General features: G+C 33.6%; 2 long non-coding RNA genes across 2 annotated transcripts; both read right to left on the reverse strand.

The window, feature by feature from the left end:
- Nucleotides 1-2405: 2405 nt before the first annotated feature.
- On the reverse strand, nucleotides 2406-5308 carry LOC147292073 (uncharacterized). The gene is made up of 4 exons (XR_015121453.1): nucleotides 5055-5308; nucleotides 4532-4568; nucleotides 4181-4365; nucleotides 2406-2506 (listed from the first exon to the last, which is right to left on the reverse strand). It is a non-coding gene; the product is annotated as an uncharacterized LOC147292073 (long non-coding RNA).
- Nucleotides 5309-5345: 37 nt separating this feature from the next.
- Nucleotides 5346-6343, reverse strand: LOC147292074 (uncharacterized). Its single transcript, XR_015121454.1, has 3 exons — nucleotides 6211-6343; nucleotides 6040-6133; nucleotides 5346-5546 (listed from the first exon to the last, which is right to left on the reverse strand). It is a non-coding gene; the product is annotated as an uncharacterized LOC147292074 (long non-coding RNA).
- Nucleotides 6344-19547: the final 13204 nt, after the last annotated feature.

Consider the following 19547-nt stretch of genomic DNA (forward strand, 5'->3'; position numbering starts at 1 on the left):
GAGAAAAAAAAGTTGACTAATGAAGTAATGAGAGATTGAGAGGGAAGATGACTGGAGAAGTGGAGAGTTATGGGGAAAAGGAAGGAAAGAAAAAAAAAAAAAAAAAAAAAAAAAAGAAAAGAAATAAAAGAAAAAAAAATGAAAAAATGAAAAAAAAATAAAATTTAGGATTGATTAGGGTTTGGGGCCTTTGAGCAATTAGAAAGAAAAAAAAAATGTTTGGGATTTCGTTTAATTGTTTTTAAACCTAATATATTTTTATATAAAAAAATAATTAAAAATATCATAAAAGGCCTAAACTCTAATATCTTATACCATATCCTAAACAATATAGAGTATAGATTATAGCATATATAAAATTTACTGTATAGATTATAGAGTATAAAGAGTATTAGGGTATATAGAGTATATATGGTTTAGTATTAGGATTTAGCGTATAGATTATAGATTTATAGAGTATAAAGAATATACTAATTTCATTTATTTATTGTACTAATTTTATTTAACAGTATTTGCCTCCAGCGCGCATTATATTCATCTTATATCATATGAAACCTACTATATAATTTAGTTTCTTCAATATTTTTTATCAATGTAGTAGATAATATGTTAAATAAACATATGATAAAATTTTATTCAAAATTTTTCGTATTTTTATAGTAATTTCTGTCTAATTTTTGTCGAAATTTTAAATTCTTCGAAATTTCTTTCGAAATTTCCGTCGAAATTTTCATCGAAATTTCTGCAAAATCCAAAATTTTATTCCTTGGTGATAATATATATGTTTAATTTCAGTGACTATACAGTAGTGTATGTTTTTGCCTCCATGGAACAGTATATCATAATTTATATAAAGGAATAAATTTTAATTATGATGACAACCAAGTATATTATGTACATTGAAATGATATGAATAATTAACCTAGTAGCTCTTTTCATTGTTCCAAAAGTGAAAGACACCAGATTCAAGTTTTAGTTTTTCACATACTGTTATTGGCATTGATGATTTTCTTATTTTTTAAAAAAATCAAATTTCCAACTATGTTATTATTATTTTTTAAGAATTCAACATCTAAAGTAGAATATGAACTGTCAAGTCATAAACACTAGCCTTTTGAAGTTGACATTGTAACTTACAATTAAAGTTTCAGTAATTGTCTTTCAGTCACTGTTTAATTCCTTTTTAAGTTTGTTTTCTCATATCGATTTCTAAAGTTTCGTTTTTTACAGTTTTTACGAGCTAAACATGAGCACACATTTATATAAGTAAAAACACATAGGCAACCTGATGCAAGGATAGGAATAAAAGACAGTAGATTCAAGTGTTATTTTTTCACACACTGTCTTACATTCACTGAATTTATTTCCCTCTTTACAATTCCTTGGAAATGCCTTTCCTCCTAGTTTCTTACTCAAAGTTCTAGAGAGTGAAAATGGGGATATCTACTAGGTTCTGTTTGGTTCTTTTTTGAATGCACACACCACTTTGCTCTTGACTCACTTTTGACACTTGTTACTCTCTGTCATTTTTTTTTCTTTGGCTATTTAAAATGGGGATATCTAGTAAGAGTTGAAGGTTTATAATGTTTCTTTGGGGTTTATAAATTTTTATTAGTGTTTAAGGGTGTTTATGTTTTTGGTTTAATGTTTATTATTCACTACAACAAAAATGTCGATAGATATCAGTCGTGGACTGATATCTATTTGGGTAGCCGTTTGATATACCGAGTCGTGATATCTAATGTTTACATTTTAGATATCAGTTTTAAACTAATATGTAAACATTGTTTATATATCATTTTTTATATTATTTATGATATCTATAAAATCCGAATATCAATAGTTCTGATCAATACATATCGTATTTGAGGTAGAATATGATATAAAACCATGATATCAATATCAGGTTTGAGGTAGAATATGATTTAAAATCTTGGTATCAATATCAGGTATATAATAAAATCTGATATGTAATCTCGATATCAATATCAGGTATGGAACATACTCTGATATTTAAATATTGTTTATATATCAGGTCTAAGAGAGAATCTGATATCAAAATGACATAACATTTCAGTTTTTAGACCAAAATTGATATTGTTTATTATTTCAAGTTTTAAAAAAAGATTTGGAATGTATGATATATATTAGTTTTTTTTTTTTCACCTAAAAAGGATATCAATGAATTAAATATACAATTGTGCATGTATTTTGAAATGGCCTGAAATTTGTGCAAGTATAAAATCTTTCATTCTCATATATTTCATATTTTAAGCACCAATAACATTCAAAGTACCCAAAAAGGGATTACAATATAATATCTAACAAATAGTTCTATAGTTAAGGAAATACATAAAGAATTACTAAGGTATGACTGATGATACTAATTTGAAGATATAAAAGCTGACAACTTCATCTAGCTAGTGGAGTAGAATCATTCACATCTTAAAGTTGTGTTGATTGAGACTAAATATATATACATAAGCTCTTCTCATGAACACTAGACCTGCAAAAGCATAATGCAATGGTCTTTAATATTATTGGCTAATATACTGAACAAATGGTCCAAGATTTAAAACAAAATCACAACAATACACACAAGGAAAGAATCTATATCCAATGTTGTACATAAAAAATAAAAAAGTTGATAGTGATGAATATATATATATATATATATTAAGGTTTTGACAAGATTAAAAATATCAAGAGTTGTTTACAACACAACCAAGAAAATATATGAACTATGATACTCATCTACAACTTTGACATACCCAATTCTTGAAGCTTTAGCAAAGTTACTAAGCCATTTATAAACATTATAAAATCATAGACAAGCAAGACCAAATGGAATGGCAGGTACATTTAGAAATGGCCGGCTTCATATTCAGTAATAACTAGATAAGAAATAAATGAACAAAAATTATGTTATTTTTTTAAAACAATTTACCATGAAACTCAAAGTAAAAAAAAAAAAAAGCAGAATGAGGTGAGGAAACAAGTATTAAAGTATTATAGTAGGACACCTAAGTAACTCATTTCTTTCTTCATGTTTTCAGTTTAATAGGAAAGTAGTTTATACTGTTATCTTTACTAGTCATACAAAACTCTCACGAAATCTTCTCAAAGATTAATACTTAAACATTTTCTATTACCATCAGAACTTGTGTAAAGGCATAGCACTCATAAAAAAATGACTTCAAACCAATTAAGTCCCAAATTTCTTGATAAGCTACTTAGATACAGCCCAAAGGCCAAGATTTAACTCAAAACAACTACAAGCAACTGGAAATTAAAAGTATTTATGGTAGTGAGAAGCTACAATGCCAAATTATTAGCCAAGTAACTCAAAACTCTCACAATATGAAGGAAAGGTAAACAACTTCCCCATATAGTTACTTAAAACCCTTGTGTGCCTTTGATTAAAATGACCAAAAAACCCTTTTGATGCTTATATAACCTAGAATAGTCTCAAATAGAAATAGAAAATTAAAAAAACAAGTAGAGGGAAGTAAATTCTTCCATCACATAACTTCAGTATCTTAGTATGTCTCAGTAGAGGCAAGCATATAAGTAGAAACGCAAATATGGAATAAGTAATCTTGAAACTAGCACACACTATTGGTAAAATATAATTAGGTTACACAATGAACTATAAAAGCATATTTAATATGGTGTAACATAAAGTCTAAGGGACTGCATAATAGAAAAATATTGACAAGGTTTTTTGTACAATAGTATTGACAAGGTTTTTTGTTTAAATCACTCTTTAGCATGTCTAGTACATATTTCATAAGTATCAGATCATAAGCATGACTCAAAATGACCAAGTTACACTCAAAATCCCTTTAAATTCATTAAATTATAGTTGTTTCTAGTGCTGCAGAAATTTCTGCTAGCAGGTCCATCTTAGAAAATTCACAACAAATTCAATACAAGTCCGAATTACTTGGTTCTTGTCCTAAACCAAACATTAGTAAGTCTAATTTCAAACCCAAGTTTGATTTGAACCTTACAACATAGATTTCATACAATATTAAACCTAGGCAAGGGAAGGTCCAGAAAATTACCAAGTATCAAAATAAATGATATCTACATATCAACTTTCTCAAAGATGTCATAGATATGAAAAATTTGACAAGATAAGCTCAAGCATAAAAAAGAAATAAAGTGTTCAACTAACCTGGATGACAAGGTTTCTGAAATCAACTTTTTCTCTTTATTTTCTACTTTTGTATTTACATAGAGTGTGCTAATGAGGTAAGTTGTCCAACTTCCCAACAAGCCAGAGAAGAGGTAAAAGAGTATGCCTGAGAGCATGCCCAGCTGTGAGAATGAGTATGGCAGAGTAAGCAGAACTTAAGCCACCTAATCAAACACACATTACAAACAAACAAACAAACCATTAGAACCCACCAAAAAACAAACACATAATGAACAAACAAAGATTACCCATTTCAAATTATATAAAAAAAATAGAGCAAAACTGTAAAAGAAAATTAAATCATAGACAGAGTATACCAAAGACTTGTACCTTTTCGGCCCTTATCTCTAGCCCATATTAACATCACCTGCAATGAGAATGGAAATCAATTAATTTATAAATAAAGATATAGAAAAAGGCAGTGGGAATGATCTTTATTACCCTATACCTATTCCCAAGTAGTTAAACTAGGAAACCAAGCCCATTATGAGAGGTGGACAAGAAACGATGATATTTGGTTAACTAAATTGGGTCTTTTATTAAGCTTCATGTAGAAGTAGTTATAGTATGAAAAGTTTTGTAGCATTTTGAGGTGAAACCACATTTTAAAAAAGAACTACATGTAAATTTAGAATTCCATTTAATCAAATTTACCTAGTATGACAAACCTACAACAAATGAGGCCATATATATAAACTGTCAGTACACATTTTTCCAAAACCAAGAAGAGCACACATAAATAAGAATATTAACTTCTATACATCAGTTGTGACCTTATTATTTTTAGGAAACAAGAATGGTAGAATCATATCCCATAGCATTTATATTCAAAGAAATAATAGATATGGAGTACCTGCTTATGGCTAAGTTCTCAGCAACTAAAACATTAAAGGATGGGATGGAAAGATAGAAATTGGTTGTCCCAATGAGCCCCCTCCCTGCTGTATTTCATTCAAGTTCAGAAAAACATAAATAAGTTCAAAAATTCTAGATAAAGAAAGAAAGCACAAAACTAAATCCTTAAAAAAGCACTTTAAGGTGAAACCGCATTCAGAATCACATAGGAAAGTAAAAACACAAGACAAAGAGAGAGAAAAAGCAGTAACAGAAACTAGAAAACAACCAAGCAAGCAGCACAGTTCCATTGCTCAAACCGAGGATAATTTTATAAGAGAATGTTGTCCCATATATTCTGTACAAGCAAAATGCCACTTATTCCCAGAAATAATCAGAAAAAAGACCTTTTTAACTTTTAAACAAATTTCAAAAGAAGAATCCACTGAAGGAGCCTTAACTTCACTGCTAATTTTTCCTCAACATACTTGCATGCTTCCCTCATAGCAAGCTGTACACAACGAGATACATGGCTAAACATAAGGGGTAAGCCACAAAACATTTCACATAAAGAGCACTTGGATGCAGTTCATAAATATTAAAACACTAACAAACAAAAATAATACTCACTCTGTAACCACTAATATTTGCTCTCTGCAAAATAAACCATAGATTACCAAGCCACCCATACAGAGGGATTCATCCAATACAAATTATTTCATAATCTAATTACCCTATTCTCCATAATTTAAACCCTACAAGTCATAACAATTTATCTAATGGGCTAATATCATAACAGAACTGATTTGATCTACTATAAATTTAGTATAAAATTTTCAGATTTCTCGTTGAAGGAGAGAAATAAAACAACTAAACCCTAGACCCATTCATAAAATCAATGAAAAATTGGTTTTCAGAATTAGCAGCTGAAAATTGTCACAATTCATGAACAAATCGAAGAAAAAACATGAAGAGAAACCCAGAAAAAAAAAATTAACACTTACCATAACCTGTATATCGAGAGGATCTTGACGCGGCGACGGCGACGGCGACGACAAGAGAGAGGCTGGGGTGCGACTGGTCAGGTGAGAAGTGCGTCTGCGAAGGGAGAGGCTGAGAGTCAGAGGGTGAGAGAGAGACAGAGAAGTGAGAGTGACAGAGACAGACGAACTCACTAGGAAGTCTTAGAGTGGCGACAACGACGGCGACGGCAGGTGTGTGAGGCTGAGCTGAGAGAGTTTTTGCGACTTGCGACTTGCGACTTTGCGAGAGAGAGAGACAGACAGAGAAGTGAGAACTGACCTAGGTTTTAATTTTTTAGTATATATAGAATTTGTGTTTAAGTGTTGGGAGCTAGGGTAAGTGGGAAAAAAAATCATTACATATCATATATGTTTGGGTGTTAGGACAAGAAAATTATAAGTGGTATGTTAAGATATAGTTTATAGTTTAGATTGATATCTTTATAAATTCTTAGAAAAAAAGAAATATTATATATCAGTTGAAAAAAACCATGTGATATCTAATAGACTTTAGAAATCAGCTAAAAAATTAACTGATATTATAATTTTTACAATATCAGTCAATTTCAAATCTAATATAAAATTGGTGATATCTATTGACAATTTTGTTGTAGTGATTTTATGGTGTTGTGAATTTTGAATCAGTGATTGTCACACAATTATTGATTTCGAATTAATTAGTGACTCTTTGACAATCACCATTTGAGTTTATAAGGGTTGAAGGTTTATAATGTTTATTTGGAGTTTATAAATTTTTATTAGTGTTCAAGTGTATTTAAGTTTTCGGTTTAGTGTTTCTTATTTTATGGTGTTATGAATTTGAATCGGTGATTGTCACACAATTATTAATTTTGAATCTATAACTGTTTTACAATCACCATTTGAGTTTATAAGGGTTGAAGGTTTATTTATGTTTATTTGGGGTTTATAAATGTTTATTAGTGTTCAAGGGTGTTTAAGTTTTTGGTTTAGTGTTTCTTATTTTATAGTGTTGTGAATTTTGAATCGGTGATTGTCAAACAATTACTAATTTTGAATCGGTGACTGTTTGACAATCACCGGTTGATTTTATAAGGGTTGAAGGTTTATTTATATTTCCTTTGGGTTTATAAATGTTTATTAGAGTTCAAGGGTGTTTAACTTTTTAGTTTAGTGTTTCTTATTTTATGGTGTTGTGAATTTTGAATCGGTGATTGTCACACAATTATTGATATCGAATCAGTAACTGTCACACATTTACTGATTTTGAATCGGTGACTGTTTGACAATCACCATTTGAGTTTATAAGGGCTGAAGGTTTATTTATGTTTCTTTTGGGTTTATAAATGTTTATTAGAGTTCAAGAGTGTTTAACCTTTTGGTTTAGTGTTTCTTAATTATTTTATGGTGTTGTGAATTTTGAATCGGTGATTGTCAAACAATTAATGATTTCGAATCAATGACTGTCACACAGTTTCTGATTTTGAATCGGTGACTATTTGAAAATCATCATTTGAGTTTATAAGGGTTGAAGGTTTATTTATATTTTTTTAGGGTTTATAAATATTTATTAGCATTCAAGGGTGTGTAAGTTTTTGATTTAGTGTTTATTATTTTATGGTGTTCTGAATTTTGAATCGGTGATTGTCCAACAATTAATGATTTCAAATCAGTGACTGTCACACAATTATTGATTTCAAATCAGTGACTATTACAAAATAACAAAATAACAAAATTTAGGGTGAACGTACGTTTAGTATTGCAGATAAATCCCATGATATCTATAAACAAGCTGGTCAGCAGGTTATTTTCTCTATCATTTTGGTCTCATTTATGAGTTTATTATTTATATTGACAACTTAAAATATGGTGTTTTGCAGCATATTGATGATCTAAGGTCAAATAGTTTAGGTTTTTACGATTAAATTGAAGAAATCTTGGCTTTTGCTACAGGTTGCAGGTCTCACTAATTTTTATAAAATTTGAAAATGGGAAGACGTTGCATATTGTTCTATTGTGGTTAATCACCTGCATATTTGTTAATCATAGTTAGTTAGTTAGTTAGCTTTATTTAGCCATGTGTTAGCTTTTGGTTATTATTAACTTTTTTGTAATTTTTAAAAATATGAGATACTGCTGACATCAGCAATGGGTAAGAAGAGTGGCAGGAAGTGTAAATACATTTATATATTGAGTCCAATATTATTGTCCTTTATTTCTATTATTTCATTTTAGTCGAAGCTTATAATTTCAAAAAAGCATTGACCACTATGTAATTGCTGATTACTTTACTAATTTTTATGTAATTTTCCCTAAAAACTATTTAATAAAGAAAAATGAGTGTAAATGAAGAAAAGTACAGTGCAAAAATTGCCTCGAATTTATATCAGAACACGTATTTAGGGTTGTGTTAATGAATGACATTTATTAATGGTTTGTATCAACGTGAGATATTTCGTCACTTCTGTCAAAACTTCCGTTAAAATAAGACTATGTGACAGTCATATCCCCTTCTATTAAGGGTTAAAATTTTCATTTCCTATTAAAAAAATTAAATTTAAAACTAAAAATAAAAAAGATTTAAACTAAAAACAAGAAAAAAGACAAAAGAAGAAGAAGAGTGATGTAGAACAAATGGCAGAACGGTTCATGCAACAACTCGACCGCCAGAAGGCCAAGAAAAGAAACAAGCTTCAGTCCGGCCCAGTGTCAGAAATGGGCCCATGATATACCGATTCGAAGGGAATGGCGAGACAAATCCAATTCATTGCCACATGCAATGATCGAGGGCCTATTTTGGCCAAATTCCTTCGTTTAGGGCTTCAAATAAACAATTTAGTGTTTTTGAATAAGTTCCCTCAATTGCACTTTATTTCCATTTTTGTTTCCGTTTTGAATTTCGAACGTCTAGGGTTCTGAACGTATTTAAATAACCTTTTTGGCTGTTTGTAACATTCATTATTATTATTTTCAATCAGAAAACCTTGAGATTTCTCTCATTTCTCTGGTGGATTCCAGATTCTTTCTTAGGATTAATGCTGATTTTCCTTAATCTCTTTTAATTGCGTGTTACGCTGCGTCAAAGAGGTGCATATCGCACCCCTTCCACCTCGCCCTTCTCTCTCTCTCTCTCTCTCTCTCTCTCTCTCTCTCTCTCTCTCTCCATTTCTCTCTTTCTCTCAGTTTTAGGGGGGATTTTTGCGTTTGATTGGGATTCCTGAGGAAAAAGCGTTAAGTTTGGGTTTTGGAGAAAATTTGGCAGAGCTTCGGTGAGAATCCAAAGGTGTAACAATGGCAGGGTTTTGAGGAGATATTTATGGAGGATTGAGCGAAGAAGGAAAGGTCAGGGTTTTGAAATTAAAAAATATATATATATTTACATATAATTACTTTAAAAGAAACGACGGTTTGCAAGGTAACCCATTAATACCTCGAAAAAAAAAATCGAGGCAAATAATGAGCTCCTTTATCACGCTTACTCATGATTACTACATGCAACCTCAAATAAACCCTAGTCTGCGATGTGTATCTCAGGCCGTCCTTTTTTCTTTCATCTCTTTAAAGCTCAATATTGTCGTTGCAATTCAGTTTCATGCCAACACGTCCCTTCACCAATCCTTTCAGACACTTTTTCAAGAATCACAATCCATGCAAACTTGTTAAGTACTGTGGCTTACAACCCAAAAGTTTAAAAGTCATCGTGCTTCAGCCATGGTAGGCCGAAACACTCAGACTTGGGGGGCAATGTTGGCACCCCTTATGAAATACTGCCACATGTCCCATTCCCCGAAAACCCTGAAACACCATGTGCTGAAAGCTGCCTTTTGAGACCAAAGTGGCGAGCCGAAAAGAACCGTACTTCTAGTCAACAATTGTTTTCCATGAGCAAAAAAATAACCAAGATAGAAAAGAGTTTTGAGCCGGAAGGAAAGCTACTGTTTCGACCTAGGCTTCCTTAGTGGATAAGAATGACTTAGAAGAACCTTCAAGAACAATGACAAGGATAATGACAGCTCATTGCCAACCCCCTAGGGCTTACATCAGCAAGTTGAGGTCATCTTTCAGCATCACATTCATGGCCATACACGTGTCCATTAGGGCATCATAAAAAGGAAAAAACCTTAGTACTATATAAGGACAGATATGGCTTAAGAACAAGGACTGCCTCCGAGACAAAGAAAAGACAAGTTATTTCTTCATTACAAGACTTTCATTTTTATAGTTTTTTGAGCACTGTTGCCTCTACTTTTCACTGTTCTTCACTGCTTCTTTCGTTTTCTGAATTTTTCTTTTTTCCTATTATCCATCAGGTAATCGCTTTGTACCTAGGATATTAGATTATTTCGGATTATCGCATTTATGTTGTTTTTGTCGTTTTTCTTTGGGTTTCACCCAAGGAATAAAATTTCGGGTTTCGAAGAAATTTCAATGAAAATTTCAACGGAAATTTCGAAAATTTTTAAATTTCGACAGAAATTAGACGGAAACGACAGAAATTGCTATCAAAATACGGAAATTTTGAATAAAACTTTATCATATGCTTATTTAACATATTATCTACTATATTTATAAAAAACATTGAAGAAACCAAATTATATAGTAGGTTTCATGTGATATAAGATGAATATAATATGCACTGGAGGCAAATACTGTTAAATAAAATTAGTATAATAAATAAATTAAATTAAATAATTTTTTTTTATATTTTATAATCTATACATTAAATTCTAATACTAAACCCTATATACTCTATATACCTTACCTTAATACTCTTTATACTTTATAATCTATACATTAAACTCTATATACTCTATAATCTATACTCTATATTTTTTAAGATTTGCTATAAGATATAAGGGTTTAGGCCCTTTAGATAATTTTTAATTATTTTTTATATAGAAATGTACTAGGGTTTATGGTTTAAAAACAACTAAACGAAACCCCAAACTCGTTTTTTTCTTTCCAATTGCCCAAAGGCCCCAAACCTCTTTTTTTTTTTTTTTCTTTTCTTTTCTTTCTTGCAATTTCAAACTATAAACTAACTATTCTTGAAGCTCTTCTTTTCTTTTATATCAAAGATAAATGACAATTAAATTCTAACTGTGAGTTCTATACTCATATTAGGTAATATTTTTTACTGAAATCATATGTTCTTATGACTTTTTTAATTAACATGAGTTACAATATGTGATTATCTTTATTAAGAGAACTAATGGACGACTTTGCTCTAATTTTTTGTTTGGTCTAAATGTCTAATCCGGTTTAAAGTTTAAAGGGTTTTTTTTTTGTCCAATTGTTTGTCAATGACTTGTTTACTTAATAATATCTTTGTCAGAATTTTCATTCATTCATTTAAAACACAATAAAGGTTTAATCACTGTCAATTTTCACAATACAACTCAAGAGTAAAAGTCCCCACTAGATATTAATAGGAGCTAGCATAAGGCCAGAGCATATGATTGATGACACCCTATTTTTTTCGAAACCTCTAGTTTTGTTGAATAATATGTGTATTAAATGGTAGGCGCGCTACTTAAGAGATAAAAAACATTAATTAGTAATTGCTTAAACTTAAACTATTAGGACAAGCTACTAAGGGTTTAAATTTCAAAAATTTCGATTTTTAGGGGTTCCGAAATTTTAACACCCATTCGACCAAATTTCGAAATATTTTGGCGAAATATTTGAAATTTCGCCGAAATTTCGTCAAAATTTCGCTCAAATACCCAGCTGAAGCCAGTGAGGGACTGAGGGAGGAAGCGGAGACCAGAGGGAGAGAGGGGAGAAAGAGGCGAGCTGGCCTCGTCGCCGGCCGTTGTCGAAGGCAGTAGATCGAAGAGAGAGAAAAGATCGGGGAGGGAAGGAGGAAAAGAAGGAGAAAGGAGGAAGAGAAGGAGGGAGGAGAAAGAGGGAGGAGAGAGAAGGTCTTGGCGTGGGTCTGGTGGCTGGGCAGTGGGAAAGAAGAAAGAGAAGTGGGTTTGGTGGCTGGGCAGTGGGAAAGAAGAAAGAGAAGGAAAAGCTGAAGTCACGGGAAGAAAGAAGAAAAGAAGGAAAGGAAGGAAGGAAAGAAAAGAAAAAGAAAAGAAAAAGAAAAGAAAAGAAAGAATAAAGAAACAAAAAAGAAAAAAAAAAAGAAAAGAGAAAGGAAAAAAAAAGTTTAGAATTGGTTGAGGTTTGGGGTCTTTGTGCAATTAGAAAGAAAAAAAAAATTGGGGTTTCGTTTAGTTGTTTTTAAATTTTAAATCCTAATACATTTCTATATAAAAATAATTAAAAATATCTTAAAGAGCCTAAACCCTAATATCTTATACTATATCCTAAAGAATATAGAATACACATTATAAAATATATAAAATTTAGTGTATATATTATAGAGTATATAAGATTTAGTATATAGAGTATATAGGATTTAGTGTATAAATTATAGAGTATAAAGAATATAATAATTTCATTTATTCATTATACTAATTTTATTTACTAGTATTTATCTCCAGTGCGCATTATATTCATCACATATCACATGAAATCTACTATATAATTTGGTTTTTTCAATGTTTTTTATCAATATAGTAGATAATATGTTTAATAAACATATGGTAAAGTTTCATTCAAAATTTCCATATTTTGATAACAATTTCCGTCGTTTCCGTCGAATTTTTGTCGAAATTTAAAAATCTTCGAAATTTCCGTCGAAATTTCCTCGATATCCGAAATTTTATTCCTTACAAGCTACTGAAAAATAGGTGGATTTATTACAATATATAGCAATAATATTCGATAGAGATATTTTTCATTCTCTATCAGCTTTCAATCTCTATCAGCTAGTCGCATATTCGCATCCAAAACAGAGAAATTTCATGTTCTTGCCGAGATGCTCTCCTCCCATCCCTCTTATTTCTCTCTGCCAGTCGCTCTCCTTTCTCCTCCTTCTCCCTCCTCCCAATCGCTTCCAGTCTTCCTCAGTTCCTCCTTGTCTTCCCCGATCTCTTCCTCTTTCTCCTCACCCTCTTCGATCTCCCTCCCTCTCTTGGCCGCCCAGATCTGGAAGGAACGGTGGTCCGGTCATACTCCCCGATCTCCTTCCCTCTCTTGGTCGCCCAGATCTGGAAGACGGTGGTCCGGTCATACTCCCCGATCTCCTTTCCCTCTCTTGGTCGCCCAGATCTGGAAGACGGTGGTCTGTCACATGTCAGCAAGGGGAGGACTTCTATGAGTGAAATTTGGAAAATTTCGCGAAATTTCGATAATTTCGGTGAAATATTGATGAAAAAGTGACGAACTCGTGTTAAAATTTTCATACCCTCTAAAAACGAAATTTTCGGCGAAATTTTGCCGAAAATTTTGAAATTTAACTACTTTCACCCACTTTAATATTAGAAGAATTGTTCATTCCTTTTGTGTGTTTATTCTCTGCTCATTTCATTGTTGCCAACAAAAGTCCTTTTGTTTGATTGATTAAGTTATAGTTGATAGGCACAAATCCCTATAATTTTTGCCCTGAAAGTCTCATTATTAGTTTATTTATTGCCTACTCGTTTCTATTTTCAATACTTATTTCTTCTAAAAGCCAGATCTTTATAATTAGAGTATTTTAATATCTAGTTCCATTTATTGTCTTTTCCCCATTTTAGATCTAATATCTTATTTCTTTGGATTGTCTTTCCTTTTTATTTATGTATGGTCATGGATGAGATTCGTAGTCAAGACTACTGTTGTTTGTGAATATCACTCTGACCACATTTCCATAGTTTTCTTTATTCAATTTCATTGATTTTTCTTGCAACCACATACACAAGCCCCAACCTATCTTGTCACTGAATTCACACATAGGGCTAGGGTTTTGAGGTCACAGTGAAGTTCTGAATCCTCTTAAGCATAGAAAGGACTTAGGCCAAGTTTGGTTTCTCTCGGCTGCATAATTGCCTGAACAGAAGTTAGACTTGGGCCGAAAGGCCGATTTATATCTTTCCGGCCTAGGGTTTGTCCCGGTCGGTGGCACTCCCACGCACATTTAAAAAGAATTTAGAAAAGGCGCAATCAATCTCGATCTAACACGTGGATCAAGATTTTGTTGCCGAAACATTAGCAGAGGCTTTAAGGCGTTGGGATTGAGATTGGGGAAGGGCTAGGGTGGAAAGAACTATCTGGTAGTTCATTGTTTTTGTACTTATTTGCTCTTTGAGTTTCTTATAACTCTTTCATGCTCTATTTGGTTGCTCTTTGATTTTCTTATAATTCTATCATGCTTTATTTGGTTGGACCAAGAAAACATTAAAAGAAATTGGAAAAGGATCCATGACATTTTATTTTTAACACAAATTTTCAATGGAGCCTATTTTATATAAAATTTAAACGATCTGAACCGTTTATTTTTTAAGTTTCCATTAAAAGATCATCCTTGTAAAAAATTAGCTAAACTGTAAACCATTTATCATATACAATTAAATGGTTAGTATTTTAAGTGTTTATTTTTTAATTATTGATCTTTTTAGTTTTAATATTTTTTAAGTTTGAAATAGAATTAAAATTTTATTTAATATAAAAAGACTAATTTGCCCCTCATTAGATGACAGGACCGCCCCCGGATTTCACCCTGAAACCCGGAGAGGTCCCGCGGGAATCCAAAATCAAGGAAAATCCTACCGAAAATTCGGCAGAACCTCCCCTGAAAATGGACTAACCCAAAATTTCAAAACCTGTCAAAAGCACTTCTAAGTCTTTCAAGCCACCTCTACCACAAGCACATAAGGGTCTCAGACCCGTCCAAAGATAAATACAACTAATTTTCATAGGTTATCAGAGCCATTCTAGATTTTATCTTTATACAAATAGCATTAAAAGGAAACTCTAAAAGCCTACAAGGTCTTCACACGCTTTCAAAGTGCCTCGACGTTCTTCTTGGCTCGACCGCTCGTACCTGGGGAAATTTTTAAAATAAATAAGACGTGAGAGAAAAATCTCAGTGAGTGGACATAGAAGTTTTAATAGCATGTAGTTTTTCGTAAACTCTAAATTTGATTTTTCCTCTAGAATTTCCCAATTTTAAAACATTTTCACAAATCCCTTTTTTAAATCATCTCAAAACTGTAAATCAAACTCTGAAAAACACATAATACTTTGAAGCTGTAAAATTATTAAAACCTCTAAAATAAAATACACTGCCTTAATGAAATTGTCATTTAAAACGTTTACTGGTGTAATATATTTTCTCAAAATACTTCCCAACTGAAAACTCACGCCACACTAGTACCCGGGAAACTGCTGGTCATACACTGCCGAGTCATCTCTAGGCAAGTGCAGAGCAAATATACACCTGTGCTGGTCATACACCGCCGAGTCATCTCTAGGCGAGTGCAGAGCAATTGTATACCTGTGCTGGTCATACACTGCCGAGTCATCTCTAGGCAAGTGCAGAGCAATTATGTACCTGTGCTAGTCATACACCGCCGAGTCATCTCTAGGCGAGTGCAGAGCAATTATGTACCTGTGCTGGTCATACACCGCCGAGTCATCTCTAGGCGAGTGCAGAGCAATTATGTACCTGTGCTGGTCATACACCGCCGAGTCATCTCCAGGCGAGTGCAGAGCAATATTTACCTGCTGAAGGGGGTACTAATATGACGGTTTAAAACTACTCATTTATCTTCATAAAATTCGTAACTCAAAACCATATTTCTATTTTCAAGACTCGTGATAACCAAATAATAAAATCATAATTTAAGAAAACACTTCCAAATCAAAGATCCAATTCAACTGCTATTATCTCTCAAACAAATTCAGTAACCAGATGAAGAAATCATGAATTTAGAAAAGCATTTGCAAATTAAAGTCCACTCACAGTGAAAAGTCCTAGCTTTGATCCTCCATCGGATCGTCACGAGTCACAGCCGTGTCGCCTATAAAATAAGAAATCAAATAAATACAATTAGTTCCGACTCGAGACACTTAAATATAAATATGTTCTCAACTTACACCCGACTCTCAATCTAACTCGACGATTCCCAACATCTACTCGTAGATCCAAACCTCCTCCATAAACACTTCAAAAGCTCCTCGGCTCAGCCTAACCACAAACAACATAACCTAGATCGATAACCCACTCCACAAAGTAGTCCCAAATACTCATGAAATCATGGAATATTCACAGGGGTTCGAAATCACAATTGTTGCTGCGCTAAGGTGGCTGTTTCCAGCCCAAAATTAACCGAAATACAAAAACTTCTCAAAAATTTCTCATTCGTTCAAATCTAGTATTAAATTTTTTTGGGTTTCCTAAAGATGGGATTGTCCAAACCACACCAAAGTTACCCCAAGCTTCAGCCAACCCTCAGCAAACCCGAAATGGGTTCCAACTTGTAAATCAAACTTCCCAAAACTCAAATTTCACTAAATTTATTCTAAATTTCTGGTTCTACACATCATATGAGGTTCTTAGAGATGTAATTGTATAAGAAACAACAATAATGGCCTCTAATTCTGAGATTCAAAGAGAACCCGAAATTGGCCTTAAACCCAAGATTTTTCATTTCCACTAAAATTCAAAATTTAACAACCAACTCAGAAGAAAAAGGGAGGCCCATACCTAAATGAGAAAACCCACTAAAAATCCTCTAAGATTCGTGGTGAAAACTGGCCGAAAATTTGAAGAATTAAGGCCGGCGTCTCTGTGAGAGTTCTCTGAGCAGGGGTCGCACAGGGGGGCTGGGCTAACTGGAGGAGGAGCTGACGAGCTGGCCGGCGTCGGGGAGGCACGCCGGTGACCTCAGGTGACTGGAGATAGCTGGGCGAAGAGAGAGGCAACGGCTGAGGGTTTTCTGGCTTGTTCCCTGCGCGAGTGTTGGCTGATGAAGGGAGTGGCGGGGAGTGGTGGTTGGCTTGTGAGGGTCACGCCGGTGAGGTCGGGTCGGTGAGGGGTGGTCGACGGCGAGGTGGTGGTGCTGGTGGTCGACTGGTGCAGGGGTGGTTGCGGGGGAAGAGAAGACCGAGCGAGAGAGTGTGCGGGGAGAGAGAAATAAAAAGAGAGAGAGAGAGAGAGAGAGAGGGAGAATATACCAGAAAATTCTAGAGAAATAGATCAGAAAAAATTTTCTGATTTTTGGTTATTTAAAATCCCACTTTTATAAATTTACAAAATTGCCCCTCACTTCACACGCCCGTATCTTCCAAACCGTAACTCAGATCGAAGCGTGCTACGTGTCTATGAACTCGGGGGATCGAAACCTATCTAACGGACCCGAAGTCAAAATCGAAAACCCATTCTTTTTAAAAGTCAACTTTTGGTCAAGCTTAAATTAAAACAAAAATAAATCAAAACCCTTTTTATTTTCCAAATAAATATCAAAATCTTTAAAATACAATCCAACACCCTTTTAAAACAATCTCTTAAAACATAGTTAAATAAAAATTTAAATTTCTAGTGAAAATTTGGGTCGGGTCGTTACATTAGATGAAATTTGTAACAAAAGTTATCAAATGTCCTACATTGATACAAATTATTAATAAGTGTTCTTCACCAATACAACTTTAAATATGTGTCATAAAATAAAATTAATCCTAAAATATGTGTCCTATTTATAAAATTTTCCCTAAAAACAAAGGCCCTCATGTCCTCAAGGTTGTCATGTTAAATTTCCCTATCAATTTTAGAAGGGAAATTTAACCTGAGGGCCAAATTGGCCGATCAGTCTCCCAATGATTGAACAATAAGAAATTATTATCTTCTTCTGAAAAAAAAATTATCTTAATTTAAGCATAAAACAGAAAAAAACAAAAAGATGTACCCGATACGCAGGAACCCCACCCCCTCCCCCTCTATCTTTCCAGCGACCCCTCCGCTCGACGCCGGCGACGCCTCCACTTGACGCCGGTGACCCCTCCGCTCTCTCTTTTTCTTTCATCTGAATTTAATGGACTCAAACTATGAGGAAATCAAAGGAGTCACGTTTGAATGTAAACGTCAAAGGGTGGTGAGGACGGGGTTTCTTAAGTGTTCAGTGAGGGTTTCCTCACGGAACTTGTCCCCAAAAGGAACCGAACATATCTATGCAAAATAAAAACTGATAGGTTTGTTGCATATTTAAAATCGCAGTTTTATGGTTTTATCATTTATGCAGACTTTATTTATTTTCTTCTTCTTCTGTATATTTATGTCTATATCTTGGTGTTGGAAATTAAAGAAGACGAGGGACAAAAATAAACTATAGAAAAAGCGAGGCCGAATGGGAAAGTGATGACCGGACGGGGTAACGTTGCTGCAGATCGAGCATGGGGGCTAATGGGTTTTCCTTTTTTTTTTTTTTTTTTTTTTCTGTGTTTTATTCTTAAATTAAGATTTCTTTTTGGGAAGAAGAATATCACTCTAGGTATCTGAGTGCATTTCTTGACCCAAAAAAAAAAGGTATCTGAGTGCCTCTATTATTAGTGGTAATTATGGTAAATTTGTAGAACATGTGGCACATATATAGATGAGTGGTGACTGGTGACATTCACCACCAAATTAAGGTGGCGAACAAATGAGCATGTAATGGTCATCTTCATCATCATTTCTAGCACTAATATATTTACATGCTCATCTAATGTCTCCACGACAGACTCCACTAAATGACTTGAAACCACACAAGGAAGCATATAGGCCTCTTCATATTTTCTCTTCTGCCTCTTTTCATCTCTTTTCTTTTCAAACTATAATTATCTCTTTCTTTGTTACACTTTGGTTGGTGAAGAACATCGATCTGCTGCTTATCCAAGATTTAATTAAACTGGTATATACTTCTCATTTATCTTCTTTCTTTAATTGTCTTTAATTTGTTTTTTCTGCTCACTCTGAGATAGTAAGCACATCTAGCCAGTTCCTCAATCTGTTTGAAGAACAGAGCGAGTATATTCATCAATCTATACTTTCTTGCTTAATTATCAAAAGTCGACACTTCCTATATACTTCTACTGTTTTGATACATATATATGTATAGGGAAAAATTTTCAAACAGGACACCTACTTTGGGGTCAATCTTAGTTTAGAATACCAGTTTGAGTTTGTCTTAGTGTAGGACACATATTTAGGGTTTGTGTTAGTTTGGGACAATCTGTCAACTCCGTTAACTTTTCCATCAAAAAAGGGATAATTTGGTCATTTTATATTTTTAAAACAAAAAACTGAAAAAAAACAAAAAAGTTACTACTAAAAAACTAAAAAGATTAAAATTGAAAAAAAAAACAAAAAAAGAATTAAACTCTCTCTCTCTCTCTCTTTCTCTTTTTCTCTCTCTCTCTCTCTCTCTCTCTCTCTCTCTCTATCTCTCTCTCGGAGCTGGGTGGGGGGGCTTGCGAAGGGGCGGGGCAGGCTGGGTTGGGGTGAAGGGGGGTGGTCGGGGAGGGACTAGGTTGGGTTGGGGAGAGAGAGATAGGGGTGGTTCTGGGTGGGGAAGAAGAAAGCGGGCGGAGGGGGGGGCTGGTGCTGGGTGGGGGGTGCGACGGGGGCTGGGGGTGGGGAGTGTGACGGGGCGGGGGCTAGG

Source organism: Dryas octopetala, chromosome 3 (assembly GCF_963921425.1).
Source record: "Dryas octopetala chromosome 3, drDryOcto1.1, whole genome shotgun sequence".
NCBI classification, from domain to species: Eukaryota; Viridiplantae; Streptophyta; class Magnoliopsida; order Rosales; family Rosaceae; genus Dryas; species Dryas octopetala.